A 15,282-nucleotide genomic window follows, 5' to 3' on the forward strand; every position below is an offset into this window, starting at 1 on the left:
TTTCACATAAAAAAATGTGTATAAGAAATTTAAAATGTGATAAGTAAGGCTTTTAGTTTAATGATTGTATGTCATTATTTTTGTAGTGTAAATTATGAGTAACACTTATTGTGGTGTTGAGTTCTCTCCCATCATGGGATTATATGTAATTGTTTATTTTTTTTTAAGTTAATGTTATTTCTTGTGATTGGTGTTGGACTTGGTGACTTCCTAGTTATGTGATGCTTTTTATATTTATAATTAATCTTTTATAAATTGACAAAAAATAAATAATTAATTAAAATGTGATTTAGACTCAATCTATACATTATGAGAACCACATTAAAATAAATTTGGATAACACATTTTACTAGAGAGTCAATTGTGAAAGTTTTTTGGCATTTTAGAATTTAAAATGACGTTGAATTCTACTTTGATAAATGTACAAAAAATCAATTGATTTATGACTCATTTTTTTATTATTCAATTTATGACTCTCACTAAGATTGAATAAATGACTTTCTATTTATTATACGTTAAGGGTTGTTTTGGCAACAACTTAAAATAGTTGAAAAATCAAATAGTCACTACAGAAAAATCAACTCTTCTCTACTTTTGTGTAAATCTTTTTGTAAAGTCAAAAAATCAACTAAAATAGTTATTTTCTAAAACAACAATAGTACTAAAGAAATATTGGTTTATATATATATATATATATTAATTTATTACTCATTATTGAATTGAAATATGTATAAGAATTGTTAAAAAAAAAATTATTCATGACTCGGCCCCCTGAGATAAAATTTTGGTTCCGTCCCTGATGAATACAAATGATGTTGGTAGTTTAATTTTTTGATTATTTTCTTATAAGCTCAAGGTTAAGTACTCAAATGTTTTAACTAATTTATTGGTAAGTTTTTTTTCATCTCTAGCAACAAAATTAAATAATATAAAATATAAATATATGAAATGAGTGGATCGAGTCAGGCTTTAAGTGGTCCTTCCAAACCTGCCATCAAATTTAAACAGGCCTAAAAAAGTTCTGTAGCTTGAACGTGATAGTCGTAATAAAATTAAAAAATAAATGTAAATAATGGTTTTTTTTTTAAAAAAAATCTTTTTCTTGATGAATCTAAAATTCAACATAGCCTATAATGTATTTTGGTCAGAATTTTAACATTGGATTCACATCAATTTATCACCTTATTATATATTTATCAACTAACAATTAATCACTAAATTCTCAATTAATCACTAAAGTGTTTATCTGAGCTCGACTCGACATGTTATGTATAAGTTGGATGATATACTGAATTAGTTTAAAATTCTGTAAAATTTTCACGCAATACGATAAGAATATCTTGCAGTGTGTCTAGTTATTTTAATCTTACACTAACCTCATATTTTTCTGTTCTGGAAGCTATTGTTTGTTTTGAATTTAAAAAAAAAAAAAAATTAGATTTCCAAATAGTCATATAGAGCTATGTTTGTTTGACCTCAAGTTATGTTAAACTTTGCGAAGAAACTAATTGAAAGTAGTCCAAATCATTTGCTTTTTCTCACATTCAAATGTGTTCAAAGTTACTAGGATTTTGATTTATTGGTAGCAAGCAGTTGCATTCTATGTGATATTTATTCATGGTGCCAAAACTGCAAATAACAAATTTATTGTTATTAGCATTATAAACATCAAAAGAATGGATATTCAAAAGCTTCCTTTATACTCGTCCCGAAAAAAGAAAAAGAAAAAAGCCCCATTTATCTTGATCACAGTTCATGAATTTTTGGTTTGTTTCCCCGAGATTTGAAGAATAGAACCATATAGGTCATTTAGATATAAAGCAAAAATTTGCATCAATACAAAGCATTAAGGGATATATGCATATTAGTATTACTTGATAGTATTTCAAGCTCTTTACAAACTTTGCTGTCATTGGTAGATACAATGCACATATCTGGAAATTTCTCTATTTCCCACTATAATTGAGCCAGAAAATAGAGGAAATGAAGTTGTAATTATGATCATATCACAGATCCATCTTTGATTGTTGAGTTTTTTTAGTATGAAGGTAATGCCTGAACGAATATAAAATCCTTCTGAGGATCCATCAGCCTCTTGAATGCCCTGCAAATCCATACAAAAAAAATGATGTAATCCTGAAATTTGCTTTCTTCTTCTCAATCTTGTTGACAACCAACAAAAAAATAAAAGTCTTTAACCACCATTTTAGCCCTCTCTTTTTCTTTGGTGCAATGCATATAGCTAATGCATCAAAGTTATTCAGTTTTCATAACCTTGTTGAAGACCTACCTGTTTGATTGTGTTCTTGTTTTTCATATTTTTGTTTTTTGTGTTTTCAAAGACAAATACAATGAAAAGTTTGAAAATATCGATTTCATTTTTGTGCGAAAACAGTTTTTGAAATTTTGATTTTCCCCCCTGAAGAGTATGTTGTTTTCAAACAACTTTCTACTTCCATTTTCTAGAAACCAAATTAATTCAAGTACTTAAAGGTGGTGAAGTCTTGGAATTGGGCAACTATTAGTGTTTTTCCGTTAATTTTTTCTATATGCTCAACATCTTCTACACCAAATTATTTCGAAAAACTTATCTCTGAATTTGCAATGACAACATTCTTTCCAATTCTAGCATTCTTGTCAATGATGCAGTTTCTGCACAAGATTGTAAACATAGGATCATAAGACACCAGTAGAGAGTTATGGAAATTGATTCATTTTTGGGAAGCAAGAATAGATGTGGAGAAGTGTTTTGAGCTGTTTTGTACTTGATTTTTGTATTTTCCCCTATTCCAATAGGAACTCTTCCCTCTGCTACCAATGCTGCAACTTCAGCATCAGTTTCATAGTAGTCAGCACCAAGCATTACGGTGTCCTGCATTTACATGACCAACCATTAGGTTATATATAACTCATTTTGAATGTTGATATGTACATTAAAATAAGCTATCATGATCTCAATGCAATGTAATAGTATGTACTTATGCAATTATTTAGTGAATCATAAACAAACCTTTAAGTGGGCATTAGAGTTTATCTGGGATCAGATGCCAACAACGCTATGCTCTATAAAGCAATTATTTAAGAAATTGCCATGGGATACGATTGAATCAACAATCTGCAACAAATAGTATTGTAAGAAAACAATGTTATTTTTAGACACATAAATTGATTGAGAAATATGGCCAGACCTAAAAACATAACACTAAATAACGATCCCTTTCCATGTCCAACGATAATGGCCAACAAATAAAAAATAAATAAAAGAAGCAAGAAGTCTATTTTAAATCCTGCCCCATATCTTGCTCAATAGGAAGCTTCCACATAACCTAAAATCATATAAGATTCACTGACCTTGCTGCTATCAATCTTTGATGGTGGTAAGTTTCTTCTTGATGTATACATTGGGTTGTTTGCGTCATAGAAACTAGATCTTGGGGGCTGAAACAAAAATGCAAAAATAAATGTTAAAACCAAATTGTTTCACTTCAAAGCATTTTTGTTTTTGTTTGCAGATAGCATGTTTTAATGAAATTACCATACAAGCTACACATGACCTACTTTCCCTACTACCAAACACTTGCGGAATTTTTTAAAAAAAAAGAAAAGAAAAGTGTTTTAATACTTACATGTGCAGTAAGGGCAAGGTTTGCCTCGAAAAAGGATTTTATTGTGCCGATATCTTCCCAGTAATCGTTAAATAAATAAGCCTGCAACATTTTTCCAAACATGGTTTAGATTGTTGCCCAATATGTGTATATACATATGTATGAGTCTTTGTATCTGTTGGAAAATTAAATTTAAATGTCATAATTGTAGAGGAACAAAATTTTGAGGGGTTAAAAAAATTGTGACATGTTTAAATAAAGAGAGCAGTCAGAAAATATTTGATACCGACCTTTATGAAGAACTCTTTGGCAGAGGCAGGAATTATCTCTGACCCGAAGTCATTTGCAGTCGGGAAGCGCCATCTGACTTGACAAGAATGCAGTATCTTTAGTACTTCCTCAAGTTTGACATGTCCTGAATTTTTTTTTTTTTTTTGGTGCTATATGATATGTCTTGTAGTTTATTTCTTTAGATAACATAACCAACTGTTGTAATAAAATGGCAGTGTAGTATGATTTCATTTTCTCTCTTCCTTCGCTGTTTTGTTCCTATCACATAATTGATTCCCATAGATTTCTGATCATTGATATCATTAATAAATCTTCTCAACATCGAGTGAAATTTATTGAGACATCGGAGCATATTTTATCATCTTATATTCTTGTCATACATTGACTGAAAAGTGCATGTGCTTTGTGTGTGAGCTTAATGCTTAGAACTTCTATACTATGGAGTGCATATACAAGATTTCAAAGAAGCAACTGAATGAACCATCTTTTTATTGATTACCTTCAAATAGAAGGCAACTAAGACATTTCTTTTTTATTATGCAAAATCATTTTATCTTATTTGTTTCTTCCCTTGAGTAGGATTGTAAACAAGCCGAGTAATAGGTTGTTCAATCTTGGTTTGAAAACTTGACAAACTTCAAAAATGTGTTTAAGCTGTATTTTTTTCTCTTTCAACCAATCTAAAAAGATTTTAATCAACCCAAGCTTGAGTAGTCTGGTCTTTTATAGTTCATATAAGTTTATTCATCCTAGTTTGAGCCAAGCTAAAAAAATTAACACTCCTCCAAATGTGTTCAAACTTGGCTTGTTCACATATCGAGTCAATCTTAAATAACTTTTTAATGAGCCGAACACGAGTCGGCCTATTTGGTGCAACTTTTTTATAAGCTAAAAGTTGACAATCACAAAGTAGAAGTTACAAACATTTCTCTTCTCATCTTCCCGCTAATCAATAAATTAAAATAATTTTTGCCTCATAAGTTGTACTAAATATTCTGGAACAAATTCTCAAAATAAAAAATCTATAAGCAATCTCAATAATTTGTACTAAACAGATAATTCTTTAATATCCCTAATCTTAAGGAGGGTGAAACTTAACTGAAAAGTACCTTAAAAGATTGAGAAGTATCTCCTTCTTGAAGACATAGACTCCCATGGAAGCAATATATGGTTTCTTTTCATCCTCTTCTCTTGATAATCTTATAACTGTTGTATCTACTACCTAGAAAAGTATAGAACCTTGTGAGAAAAATAAGTCCAAGGGTCCATATGTAGCACTTGTGTCCTTTAAAGCTTTTGGTAAGTGTATTTGAACCCTTTATTCTATTTTAGGAATCTTTGGTGTTGTTATGGGTTGGTTTTGGAGGAGTACAATCCGATTTAAACTTGTTGGGTTTAGTTGTTCGCATTTATTCTTGTCAAAAGTTCCTTAGAGACTTAGAAATCCCATTCTAGGGTCGACACCAACCTTCCTAGGGTCGACCCTTACTTGTTGGTGAAGTTCTGGAAGTGTTGTTGGAAGATAGGGTAGACACCAGACTGGGTTTATGTCTGTGTGTTAGTTGCTGGAAGATAGGGTAGACACCAGACTGGGAGAGGGTCGACCCTCTTATGTCTTTGTGTTAGTTGCTGAAAGATAGGGTAGACACCAGACTGGAAGAGAGTCGACCCTCTTATGTCTGTGTGTTGGTTGTTGGAAGATAGAGTCGACCCTCTCCTGTCTAAGGGTCTACACCTGCGTGTTTTTTTTCAGGTTTTTGAGGTTCGAATGGGCCCTATCAAAGAGCCTATTATTTTATTTGACCTTGGGGCTGTTCCTCACTACTATAAATAGGCCCAAATCACTTTTTCTCTCATGATTTTCTTTTCCTTTTTCCTCTCAAACAGTGATCTCTCTCTTCTCTCTCTAAAACTCAACTTTTTTCACTTAAATCTCTATATCTACTTACCTAGAGTGATCTTCTCACCTTGCTCCTTTGAGATACATTGTAGAGCTTGTCGAGGGCTTCATTTTGATTGGAGCAAAACGTCGTTTATCCTCCGTCGACTTTTGAATTTTTCTTCCTTCTTCCTCTTCTAAGCTTGAGGTAGGGATATTCTACTCTTCTATATGGGTTTTAACATAGGTATTGTCATCTTGTATAAATGATGTGATTTGGGAAGGTTTTTGGTAAATTTTTGGTTGGTTTCTATATATATAAAAGAGGGGTTTTCTATTTGGGTTCCTTATGGGCATGAGAGGTCATGAACATGTTTTGACTTGAGAAGAATTGATGAAATTTGGTCTTAGGTATAATATTTGATAAATGGGGAGATTTGCCCTAATTTGAATTAAATAAGTTATTTTGTATAAATAACGAGATTGACTTGGAAATTATGGAATTAAAGGAACATGTGATTAAATGGTGTAGTTGGATTAATAAATCACTCACCTATGGAAAAAGTTGATAAATTATCTATTGATAGATTTATTTATCTGTTTAGAAATATCTGTTTTGGGCTATCGGTGAAGGATAGCCATGATTGCTGTAGAAATTGCATGATGATTAGATGAATTGAAATTAATCAATTGGATTATGTCATTGAATATGACGGTTGGATTAAAACATTGAATATGTGATTTAATTGGTTATTGTATATGACAACGTGTTTAAATACATTGTATATGTATCTTTGTTTGGGAGGAGATAGGGGATGTACTCCATTGTTTGGGAGGAGATAGGGGATGGACTCCATTGATAATTAAGTTGGCCGGAGTGTCCAGGGTGAAAGTCCCGAAATCTTATATATATTTGGGTGCCGGTTCCCTCGGACATAGTTCCGTAAAATGATAAGAAATGGAAGTGTATAAATAAATGTTTATGATTGAAGTATTGATAAATGAGTTGTAGTCTCATTTTGAATTGTTTAGATGATGATGACTGTAGACGTGCCCGCGTGGGGCCCTCGCTACAGCTCGGACTCGATTTGTGTCACGGTTCTTAGTCTGAACCAAAGAGTCCAAATCTGGCAAATCGTTTTGAGAAAACAGATTTTTAGAAAAAGAAGTGCCAAACATGGACTGCTTTTCCAGATACAGAGTCGCCACCTAAATATTTTTTTATGGGGGAATTTAGGAGACCTTGACTCGATGCCAAAGGCCACGTGTCCATCATCACCAAAATTGCCTCGGCTTTGGGTACGATCGGGGAAGGTCAGCTATGAGCACCCCCTCTCGCTCGATCCGAAGATCGGCCTCTACTAACCATGATATCCGTTTTTGGAAACGTTATGTGTTCTTATACCAATTATTAGCCTAGAATCACTACGTTATGCGGACAGCAAACAAGTATAGACTAGATTGCCTAATTTGGAAATAAGCATTGCATATCCGTTTGTTTTGGAAAATGTTTTGGAATTTGCTACTCGCAAGTAGGCTAAAATACGGATTTCAACGAGTTTTTCCAACTCAGACAATCCAACCTTCACCCACATGCATTCAAACAGTTTATCACATAAGCATCTAGCCACATGGTAAGCATGCTGTTATGATAGCATTCACACGCATGCGATATGCTAAAGCATAAAAAAAATACTTACATCGTACTCCATGCCAAAACAATAAACTAGTTAGCCAACATGCATGGTCCTAGTTCATGTCAAATTGACTAATGCAACACATACAGGATGAAATTGGAGCAGGCTCGGCTAACCTAAGCATGGCATGTAAAATGCAATCAATTGATGCACGTATTCAATTTGGAGTTGGGGTACAAATGCAGCTAGCATGATGTACCGAGCCTGGTGCATGCGAGACAAATGTATGGATGCACGCATGCATAGCATAAGGTATGCTAATTTAAACATGCCCTAATCTACCTTCATAAGCAGGTAAATAAAAGGGAAGAAAGAAGTGGGGGTTGGGAGACATGCACACACTCACCCACACTTATTACAAATTTACCCTCGCTCAGAGGGACCGAAAGAATAATACAAATTAACTAACTCGCAAGCTAATTAATTATTACAAATCACCTAATTAATTAACAAATTAACTAAGCATAAAGAAAGCAATAAAAGGGGCCTTGGGAGGAGGGTTTGATGCGCGCGTGCTCGGGTCTTGCTCGGAAGTGCACTGCCATGCATAGGCTGCCTCTGTTTTCCCTGCTCTGCCCCTTTGAAGACTGCCAAAGTCTCAGAATTGCTTCCCTGGACATTGGGAGACACCACCGACTGAGTAGAATCATCACCGGCTGTGGTGTGTAATCATCGGCTGTTGATGAAGCTATCGGCCCAGGAAGGATTGCCGGTCGGCACTAAGCACTGCCGGTTGGCAGAAAGTTCCTGCAGAATCTGCAATTGACAGCAACAGAGGGCAAGGCAGAGCATGGCGATGCAATTCAAGCAATATATGCACCAATCATGTCCCTTATCATGTTAGTAACTCAAAAGGACATGCTCCTTGGTTCTCGGACCATCAATCGCTCATTTCCATGCGTGATGGTCCAAAGGACCAAGTGTGCACATTTTGATGTCAAATGAAATGCAAACCAAATAAGCACATAAAGGCCCAACCTCTATCACTTGACTTCAAGAGGCAAGGCATGCATGTTCAATGCGATGCGACCTAAGCATGTTAGCTAATATGCAACATGGCATAAAGGAGAGCATACAAACATGCAATGCACATTAGGTACATAAACTAAGCGACAAAGCAAACAAGCATGCCACAATTATGCAAACCACTAGAGCATGCAAGATGTAATCCAATCACGCAATATACTAGCAACTCGACCAATGGAATGCAAGGCGAATGCAAGTGATTTCAAGCATGTAACATGTGCAACCAAAGCATGCAAACATGGGATGATGTAACAACACTTGAATGGCATGCAAGGGATGGACTTACACTAATTGGACAGCTCCAAGTTAGGTCCAAAACAGTGGCCAAAAGCTTAAGAAAATGGGACCAAACACACATACACACATGCACATGTTAAGGCCTAACGCTTAAGCATCAAAGTACAACTTTTAAGCACACTTAGAAGGGAATAATCATAGACATATGGCATGCATTATAAGCCTTGAAAATCATGCTATAAGAGGTGCCAAACCAACTTAAACAAGACAAACATTAGCATGCAAATGGTCCAAGTATTTAAAGCAAGCTAAAGTGGTATTTGCAAGACCAAACATGGCAAGACTTAAATGACTAAAAATAGAGTTTTAGCACATAAAACAAAGCTCAAAAGATCACTTAGATGGCATCTAAATGGCTTGAATTCAAAAGTATGCACAAATGCACTTTTAAGGAGCATACCACACAAGCTCATAAGGCATCAAAGAGGCATCCAAGGCAAGCATACAAGCATGCTAAGGGGACTGAAATGATGCTATAAATGGTGCCAAACCATTAAAATAAAGCAAGTAACACATGCTATATACTCACATACTTAAGGCCAACAAGCCAAAATGCAAAGGGGTTATATAATGCATGTCATGGCCGACCAAAATGACCAAGGACAGACCTCAAACATGGCAAAATAAGCACAAAAGCTTCACAAAGCTAGACCTAAAACATGCTTGAACAATGGTTTACAACCTAAGGCATGTTAAGGCCTACACATGGCATTACAAGGTAGGTATGCTAAGCATGCATGGTGTACCAAAACTAATTAAAAACAGAAGCATATTATGGCATAATAAGCATGGAAATCAGCTAAGGCCTGGTAAACGTGAAGCTTAGCTAGGTGCTCCCTTAAGAGACCAAAAATGGTCCATTCCAAAGACAACAAGGAGAGGGGGTGACCCTCTCCTTCTTGGGATCTCAAGGCACCATCCTCACCTCTGAAATCCCTCAAGATTTCAGTGGTGAGGAGGCCCAAACACCAAGGTCTCGGAGCTTACACAAAATGGCACAAAATGGAGCCTTACAAGGCTTAGGAGGGGTCAAACAACTCCAAACCACAAAACACTCTAAACAAACTATTTAGAGAGCCTAAAAACAGAACTTTTTTATATTATACACTAAGCTCAAAAACAGTTCTAAGATAGGTAAAAATGCGATGCAAGAAAGGGGTAAAAAGGGACAAGATTGTTACCCTTGAAGACCTCTTCAACAATGGTGGACCAGCTGCTCCTCCAAGCTCAAAACCACCCAAGAACCTCAAGAACAACCTCTTAGAACCTCAGTAGCCAAGGGAAGGTGTAACACTATGTGTTTGTGTGCAATAGTAAGACACAAATGCACTTATACACACACAAAGGTAAAAAGAAAGAGAGAAATAGAGATAGGTGAGACACAAACCCTAACCCTAATCCAGAGCTCTCCTCTGTATATTTTCTAACCTTTTTGTCCAACCCTAAAGCCAAGAGAGGAGGGCTCCTCTTATAGAGGAGCCAATCTTGTAAAGCTTACAAGGTAAGCTAACAAGAAGGCCATCCCTCCATACACGTGTATGGAGGGGAACAAAATGCCATACAGCTGTATTAAAATATCTGCAAAAGTAGATGAACAGTAGTCGGCTGCTCAAAATTGCCATCTTGACAAAATTTAATGCCGACCGGCAACAAAGAATGCCGACCGGCAATATACATTGCCGATGGCAACAAAACACCAGCCGGTGGCCTCTGGCCATGGCCGGTGATGTGTGGGGATGCCTCACAAGGTATTCCCTGCCCCTCTAAGGCAAAACACAAGTGTTTGGTACGAAACCAGACACTGAACAGTCGAGTTCAGAGATCCTGAGGCTAAGCGCGTAGCCGAGACCTCTGGAAACTCCAAACGAACACAAACATGGATGATCATCGGGTGCTCAAACGGTGACATCCAAATCTTGAGGACGGTCAAAAATGGGGTGTCTACAATGACCTATGTTCATGAATTGATTTGGATAAGTAAATGTAAGTGAATGGAAGTATGGATGTCAATGTTGATTGGTTATGAAAAATATGTAAGTTGGTTTTCAAGTGTTAAACATTTATCGGATGCTAATGTTTTAGTTAATTCTCATGTACTATTTAGCATATCTCTACTGGGCTTTGGCTCACCCTACTTGGGACACCATTTTTCAGGTACAGAGGGCATGCCACCTCCAAGGACATAGCTTAGGAGATTTAGGGGTTGAAGACTCCATTTTACATATTTTGTTTGGTGTTAAATGTAAAATTTCAAGCCAAGGGCTTTATATGTAAAGAGTTAGAACTTTTCTTTTATTGTAACCAAGTGTTAACTTGGAAAGCTGTAAGCCCTTTAGGTACTTATTTTTGTTGTTTAGAAGTTAGAGTTACATGCTATAGTTTCAAGATCAATGTTTATGAAAATGTAATGCATGTAATATCTTTGTAAAGGAAACTCTGATGAATGAAGAGATGATATTTCCCCTATGTTTATGACAATTTGTGATTGATTGTCTTGTACTTTTTTTGAGGGCATTACACCATAGATATTATAGAACTTTGTGAGAGTATTATAAAATTTTAGTAATTACCATTGCCTACAAATCAACTCCTTTGGGCTTTTCACTGAATGAAATGATCCTTCCTTTACCGTCTATCTTCATCAAACCAAAATCTGAAGCACGACTATAATGGAAATAGAGAAAACACTTAAAAAAACAAAAACAAAAACAAAAACAAAACCCTAAAATTGCATTTATTTAAGTGTGACAGTACTGAATACCATGGTTCAGCGAAAAAAAAAACCATTTACTTCAACTGTGTAGTATATATTGTGCTAGAAAAGCAGTGTGCTATTTTGCAAAATGTAGCATGAGAAATAACACCTATTTTATGATGTTCGCATGACTAATTGACCATTTCTTTTTATAAAAATTACATTTGTACTATTATAATTGGAGTTTAATTTATCGGTGATTACAACTATGTCATATGAAAATAAATTGAGGGTTAATTTGACACAAATAAATAAAGACAAATTTGATTTTGATTTAAATTAAGGAATTGAAGCATTATTTAAAAAAAATGGAGATTGAAAAAAGGTTGATAGGTAAATGAATACAGAAATAGTATAAAAAAATATTATTTTGTTGGAGCACCTATGCTATATTAGCACATTAAATACTACATATTGATTGAGCAACTTTGTATGCAGTGCATTTTTACTGTGCTAAAATAGTACAAAATACTATACCATTAGAGATGGTCTTATTAAGTTTAATTAATATAATTTCAAAGTTGAAAGCACTTGAGAAGCCAGAGTGATGAGAAAAATAACCAACCTGTTATCCATTGGCAAACAAGATAAAGTGATATTTGCACCACTTTGACGATGATTCTAAATCAAAATTAAAAATCTTTAGTCTCAGAAATAAGGTTTGAATACATGAACAATGTCAACAAATAAAGGTCTGTAAAAGAAAAAAATATAAATTCAATTGTGGCATCTTACGTGAACAAAGTCCATATAGTCCATTCTGTACAAGTGATCTCCTGATAGAACGAGCACATCTTCAATATCTTTGCTTCTTGCATCCTACAAGATGGAAAACATATTCCAGTCATCATCTATGACAATGTCACAGTTTTGTAAAAGTCTCGACAATAATTTAGTTGTATAATAATTGCTTATTCTTGTATATGTCACATAATAAATATATAAAATTACATATTTTATATGTGTACTCATGTATGGCGTCCTACATTTAAAAATAAAATAAAATAAATTGTGTTGACGTGTCTGTCGTACCTGTGACATGTCACGTGTTTGTGCTTCTCAGAGATGAGCACTTCCTAAGTGATGTTAGGTACCTTGAAAAGCCAATGAAACTGCCTCACAACATCTGCTGTACCTTGGAACCACCTTTTACCTGTCTCACCTTGAGTTTGAGTAGCTGCTAGAGCCTACACAGAGCATAACAAGTTGCAATTAATTGAACACATTTTTTACTCACAAAAAATCCTAAAGCAACCAAGTTCTACATTAAATTACATATGAAAAAAATTGAAAAATACATGAAGATGATGAACTCAAAGTAAAATATACCTCAACAAAACCATCTCCAAAGGTGACACCGCCACCAAGGCTATATGCACGAACGAGATGTCTGTTGAGCAATGCAGAGTTGAACTGAGTGAGAATGTAAACTTTGTTGATCCCACTGTTAATGCAGTTGCTCATTGGCACATCAATCAGCCTGTATGCTCCTCCAATGGGGACCTAAGATAGAGGATAGCAGAGATAATGACTAGATCTGATGTAGAACACATGGCAAAAGAGCTTTTGGAACAATTAAATTTTGATTGGATTATGACTGAATTCCATCGTTTAGGTTTAGGAATTCAAATTAGCAATTTTGTTGTTTTTTGGAAAGCTTTGTTTTATAAATAACTTTGTCTAGGAATGTTCATTTTCAGTGCCACTCATTTTGGCATGTTTCTTAAATTTTCTAGAATTTGGATATTTTTTTGTTTTCTATTATACTTTTCATGTCTATCAAGGAATGAGCATAGTTAGCTATTTCTTATTCAAATTAGGTCTTTCCTTGTCGTAAATAAGAATGCAAGTCTTGGCGAAACTAATTTTATTAATAATATTATCGATAGTTTCTCTTTGAGAATTGTCTCTACAATGGGAAATTCCAATTCTTGGATATTGACATTAAATGTGTCCTATTTTCTCTATTTTGTTCTGTCAAGTGGCATCAACACATCGATTTAATGACCAAAAACTTGTGAATGCAGTTGGCTCTAATGGAAGGAAAGGTTGCTTGGAGGATTGAAAGAAGACTTACAGCAGGTTTGGCACAGCGTTTGGTGAGAGGAAAAAGGCGAGTACCAGCTCCACCTCCCAGTATGACTGCCACAACTGTTCTCGGGTCCCTTTTCTCCATCTCTAGGTCCCTCAACTGCACAAAAACACATTTAATATTGGCAATCACGTAGTTGTGTACAACTGCAAAACAACATTATTATGTATCCCAAAAAAATGCCCAGAATTTGAAATGTGTGGATCAAATTTATCCACCACGTTTAAATCTATACTATTTAAGTATTTTTTCCAAGTACGTTGCAACTGCTGCAATCAAAATGGCCTTCACACCATACAACCACATCTAGTACTACAGTTCTATTCTAGGCCATACAAGTTGACTTGCTATTCCATTTAACCATAGCCCTGTGAAATATTGTTAAGTTGATGAACAACAGAACTTCACACTGAAACTAATCAGATCATATATAATTATGTATATAGTATATTATATGAACACATAACTTACTTGATGAAGTTATGTCATGCAACTTTTCATATCCAAATTACCCCTATGTGACTGTCCAAGTTTTGTGATTTCTTCAGTTTTTTTTTTTTTTTCTTCCTTCCATCTACGTTTAATTTTTTTTTGTTAGATGACGATTACAACCATGTTTTATTTCTGCACACGTATCTCTTATGTGCACAGCCTTGTAGTGTGTATATATATATGTAGAGAGAGAGAGAGAGAGTGCGAGCTCACCTTAGCTTCACCTGCAACATTAGCAGTGAGAGACATGGACACATGAAGCCTAACATTGTCCTTTTTGATCATCCCCTGATGAAGAAGTGTCATCTTCATCTTCTTTCCCATCAACTCTCCATTGCAGAACTTCACAAGCCTCCCTCCCTGCTAACCCTTCACATTCAACTACCCAGCAGCCGACAACGCAATCCGGCCATCTGCCGATACTGCCATTTTCGCCCAAACCCGAGGACAAAATTGGAATTTCCGGTGTATGAAAATGCCTGCTCGTAGAAGAATTCAATGAACCATGTACATGGAAAGGAGGAAGAGGAGAAGAGAGTTTTGAGAGCAATGCAAGTCTTTGCTTACATGGAATGCATGCTACCGGAGGATTGAGCCACGTTGTCCAAAACTATTTGCATCCACCAATTTTTCTTGTGTTTTGTCTGATCCTTTCAAAAACAGTCCAATTACAAGGAATATTCTATAGGTCGCTGCCAGTTGATTTTTTATTGTATGTGAAAAAATGACCAAATTGATTTTGGGTTGGATAGTTCTAAAATTTTAACACAACGGGTCTTGGGTTGTCTCACGGGCCAACTTTTCATATTGGGTCTATTTCTTTCTCTTCCCACATCAGTTTTTTACTTGATAGCATGATTCTTTATGTTATATTAAATTTTATTCTCCAATTTTGGTAAGCGATTATTTATTTATATTTTTTTTCCCACATCAGTTTTTTACTTGATAGCATGATTCTTTATGTTATATTAAATTTTATTCTCCAATTTTGGTAAGCGATTATTTATTTATATTTTTTTTAAACAATCGGTGGGAGAGGAAGAGAAGTTGTCGGTGAGATTCAAACCTAAACATCACCCTTGATAACAGAGCCTCTCATCTATTAGGCCAAATCAATATCAATTCAATTTGACTGAGCTAACTTGAAA

At 35.0% G+C, this 15,282-nt stretch overlaps 1 pseudogene across 1 annotated transcript; it reads right to left on the minus strand.

Annotated features, from left to right (window-relative positions):
* Window positions 1-1,789: 1,789 nt before the first annotated feature.
* LOC114273764 (glucose-1-phosphate adenylyltransferase large subunit 3, chloroplastic/amyloplastic-like) lies at window positions 1,790-14,880 on the minus strand (annotated as a pseudogene). The gene is made up of 15 exons (XR_014349968.1): window positions 14,348-14,880; window positions 13,628-13,741; window positions 12,880-13,053; window positions 12,645-12,737; window positions 12,286-12,369; window positions 12,116-12,171; window positions 11,366-11,459; window positions 5,006-5,118; window positions 3,896-3,968; window positions 3,627-3,707; window positions 3,352-3,438; window positions 3,011-3,115; window positions 2,766-2,872; window positions 2,568-2,652; window positions 1,790-2,104 (listed from the first exon to the last, which is right to left on the minus strand). The product of XR_014349968.1 is annotated as a glucose-1-phosphate adenylyltransferase large subunit 3, chloroplastic/amyloplastic-like (transcript).
* Between the last annotated feature and the right edge of the window lie 402 nt (window positions 14,881-15,282).

The sequence above is a fragment of the Camellia sinensis genome, chromosome 14, assembly GCF_055761805.1.
Source record: "Camellia sinensis isolate YWXY chromosome 14, ASM5576180v1, whole genome shotgun sequence".
In the NCBI taxonomy this organism is placed as follows: Eukaryota; Viridiplantae; Streptophyta; class Magnoliopsida; order Ericales; family Theaceae; genus Camellia; species Camellia sinensis.